General features: G+C 38.8%; 1 non-coding gene across 1 annotated transcript; it reads right to left on the bottom strand.

The window, feature by feature from the left end:
- On the bottom strand, positions 2,565-2,636 carry TRNAC-ACA. The gene has a single exon. It is a non-coding gene; the product is annotated as a tRNA-Cys (tRNA).

Below are 4,272 nucleotides of genomic sequence, written 5' to 3'. Positions count from 1 at the left end.
AGTTATGTATAGATGTGAGAACTGGACCATAAAGAGACAGAGCAACAGAGAATTATGCTTTCAAATTTTGGTGCTGGAGAAGACTCTTGGGAGTCCCTTGGTCAGCAAGGAGATCAAATCAGTCAGTTCTAAAGAAATCAACCCTGAATATACATTGGAAGGAATGATGCTAAAGCTGAAGATCCAATTCTTTGGCCACCTGATATGAAGAGCCAACTCATTGAAAACGACCCTGATGCTGGGAAAGATTGAGGGCAGAACAGGGCTACAGAGGATGAGATGGTTGGATGGCATCATCTACTAAATGGACATGGGTTTGAGAAAACTTTGGGAGATAGTGAAGGACAGGGAAGCCTGGTGTGCTCAGCCCATGGGGTCACAAAGAGTCCATGGGGTCATGCAAAGAGTTGACTCATTGGAAAAGACTCTGATGCTGGGAGGGATTGGGGGCAGGAGGAAAAGGGGACGACCGAGGATGAGATGGCTGGATGGCATCACCGACTCAATGGATGTGGGTTTGGGTGAACTCCGGGAGTTGGTGATGGACAGGGAAGTGTGGCTTGCTGCAATTCATGGGGTCACAAAGAGTCAGACACGACTGAGTGACTGAATTGAACTGAACTGAACTGATTCCTAATCCTGATCTTGCACTAACTGGGCATCTTAAGTCAATTATGATTTTGTGAATGAGGGAGGCATTGTGAAATTAGAATACTGATTAATAAATAATGTAGAAGCCTTTTGGTAAAAGAAATAATAACACTTTTTTTTTCTTATTGCCTTTAACTATTGTGAAATCTCCTTTCTATCTTTTTAAGCTCTGTTTGGACATTAAATGTTTAAAATGCTATTTAAAACCATATAAATGCACTAATAGAAACTATTTTGCTAAAGAAATGATGATTATTTTTGCTATTTCCTCTAACTATTGGCATAGTGTTTCTATACCTTTAAAAGTAGCTGTGATAGAGAATTAAATTGTTTTCAATTCCATTTTTAAAATAAAATGTATTACTACTATAAAAGCAGCCTTTAAAACATTGCCAACCTATTTTAAAGTCTAATTGCCAAAATGAAATGAACTGTTTATTCATTAAAAGAAGTTATTTAATTAATCATATAGTTCCTAATTTACTCTTCAAGCAATTAATACTATCAAGCTGTAGTCAGTACAGTTAACTGCTAAAAAACATTATCAACTTTTCAAAGAAGACTTTACAACCATGTACATTGCGGTTCAATTTGTATCACCGGGTTTAAACCACAGATTATTGATACTCCATGTTGTCACCAAGGGCTTCCCCAGTGGCTCAGAGCTAAAGAATCTGCCTGCAATGCAAGAGAGAAAGGAGATGCAGGTTGGATCCCTGGGTGGGGAAGAACCCCCTGGAAGAGGGCACAGGCAACCCACTCCAGCATTCTTGCCTAGTCAGTAGTGTCGGACGCTTTGCAACTCCATGGACTGGAACATGCCAGGCTCCTCTGTCCGTGGGATTTCTGGGGCCAGAATACTGGAGTGGGTTGCCATTTCCTTCTCCAGAGGATTTTCCTGGACCAGGGATCCAATCTGCTGCTCCTGTACTGGTATGCAGATTCTTTACCACTGAGCCGCCAGGGAGGCCCCCGTGTCAGTGAAAGTTGCTAAAATTATCTCATTATGCTTTGAATCTAATTTCAGTTTTCGAAACATCTACATAATTTTAAGACGTTTGGAATATATCTCACATTTTCTTCTGGCGTCATCTCTTTCATTTTCCTCTCCATTCTTGTCAATATCTGCACTGAGCCAATTGCTTACGAACTTCCATTACAATTAAAATGTGAAAACACAATTGATGGAGGGAGGGAAGCCAGGGAAAGTCTGCTCTGACTGACCTATGGCTGTGGTCAAAAGCAGTTACCACAGAGCATAGATTTCTGTATTCTAATAAAATTCTGAAGAAATATGGCATGACCTTCTTCTTCCTGAGACTAAACAAGCTTTCAATAAATTAAGAGATTGGGGGAAAATGGTGTTAAATATGCTAAATATGGACAAAAATTAAAAATGTTATCAGCTAATCAGAAAACATAGTGTATATACATACATATACAGTTCTGTCTCAATAAAAGTAATATTTAATGTAAAATTTGCAAATAAATTACAATTATGCATATTAAGCTTGAATTTTATGTTCATATTTATGTATAAATAGAGAGATAATAAATAGAAGAGATTCTATAAATAGAATAGCTACTTTGGAAAAAGCACTTTCATTTCAGGTTTAATCCTGTAGTTTAGGGGAAATGAGTGAAGTTAGTATCAGAAAAGAAGAATAAACTTTTTTTCTACTCTTTTAAATAATTCTGGCTGGTCAAAGAATTAAGTTGATGAGACAGAGTAAGAGGAGAAATTCAAACCAAAGTTTAATAGCCTGTATACATGGCAGAGACCCAAGAAAACTGAGTCACTCACCAAAATGGCTGAAGCCCTCACCTTCAATTAGCCCACCAGGCTCCTCTGTCCATGGGATTCTCCAGGCAAGAATACTGGAGTGGGTTGCCATTTCCTTCTCCAGGGGATCTTCCCAACCCAGGGATTGAACCTGGGTCTCCTGCATTGTAGGCAGAAGCTTTATCCTCTGAGCCACTAGGGAAGAAAATACCATTGTCAGCTTACTACAAAAGAGGAGGTTGGGGGTGGTGCTTTTGGACTTCAAAGGGAAGGAAGACAATTTACATAGAGATGGAAAAGCAAATTTTTGTTAAATAAATGTTTGCTGGGCCATGAGAGACAATGAGACACAGAGTGGACTGTGATCTCCAGGGCACTCCCTCCATCACAGACAGCTCATATTCTTTGCAAATATCAGTGGCAAAAGCTCTATTCCAGGAAAAGGCCCTCTATTTGAGCTTTTCTTAGGCAGTTAAGGAGAAGGGGAACGTTTCTTTCCTGAATCTTTAGGACCTTTACTGCTTTCAGCTCAAAACAATCCACATGCCAAAAAGACATTTTGGAGTTAGAAGTTTTCCTCCCCTACACTAGTCTCTTTCTGAACCTCATGTACATGGATGAAACTGAAATGTAACTCTTGAATGGGCATACATTGGATCTGACAACTAAGAGCTGGGATTCATTATTAACACCAGGCTTGGAAGGACCTATTTGACTACATGATATCTTTTAATCTCTGAACATTTGGCCTTTTATGGGTTCAGTCCCAAAGAACCAACTAGGGGTATGCACATATTCCTCACAGGAAGTTCAGGTTTCTCTGTCCTGAGCCATATTGTTTGAGCTGACAGGCTCCTTTCTCTTAATGAATATAAATGTTTTGTTCTTGATGTGACAATGCTCTCTGGGGGTTAGCAATTCAGAAATAAAGCCTTTTGACTGTAAAAGCAGTTCAGCAAGAGTCTTGGGACTAGAGAGAGCACAAGAGGCAAAGTGGCACTGTTCCAGAAAAAGCTTAGTTGCCCTTCAGGGAGAAGCCCTAGCTGCTCCAATATTGGTGAGACTTATGACTACATCATCAGTCCAGTGTCCCTGAGAGAGCTCGTGTAAAACTTTGGGAACAAGTACTGTTGTTGGCAGCTTGTCTAATATTAGGCTTTGCTGACTCTTAAAATGCACGTATGGCAATTACATTTCTTCAAGAACCTACTGACCTCTGTACTTAATACTCACAACTTATTTCAGAGAAAATTCAATTGAAAATAAGAAAGTAGGTTACTCTCACCTTGTGAGATGGTGTCTGAGGACAGAAAAATGGGAGAAGCCCCAAGGCTTTGACCATTCTGGTAAGTGTAATGGACCATGAAAGTCTTTCTCAAACTTACAAAGACCCTTGTTAATATTTTTACATTATACAAAGACTTTTTTTCCCTTTAAAAATCCCAGGAGTTTCTCCACAGTAGCACTTCACTAATCATATAGAAAGCATGAGCTTATATATGCAGATGGAATTCAGATATTAAGTCTGAAGTAAATTTTCACTGAGGCACTTAGGAAAGACAAGCAGTTTGTGGAGAATTCCCTGAACACTATGATTTAGAGCAAATATGACTCAAATCTGAATGCTTTGGAGAGTAACAAAGTTCAGAATATTTTTTTCTTCCATGGTTTCCCAAATGCAAAATGAAAATGTAATTCTCAGTACAGATCCCTTAACTTTACATGTATTTAGTAGCACAAAATAAAAGGAAGGAAATATATCACTGTTGCATGAAAATAATTGAAAAAAGAAAGAGTAAAGCCCTAGCTAAAGAGAAAGAAAATGTATACTTTTTACT

Source organism: Capra hircus, chromosome 8, assembly GCF_001704415.2.
Source record: "Capra hircus breed San Clemente chromosome 8, ASM170441v1, whole genome shotgun sequence".
Taxonomy (NCBI): Eukaryota; Metazoa; Chordata; class Mammalia; order Artiodactyla; family Bovidae; genus Capra; species Capra hircus.
Note: the sequence above shows the minus strand (reverse complement) of the source record. Positions and strands in the feature narration are given on the sequence as shown.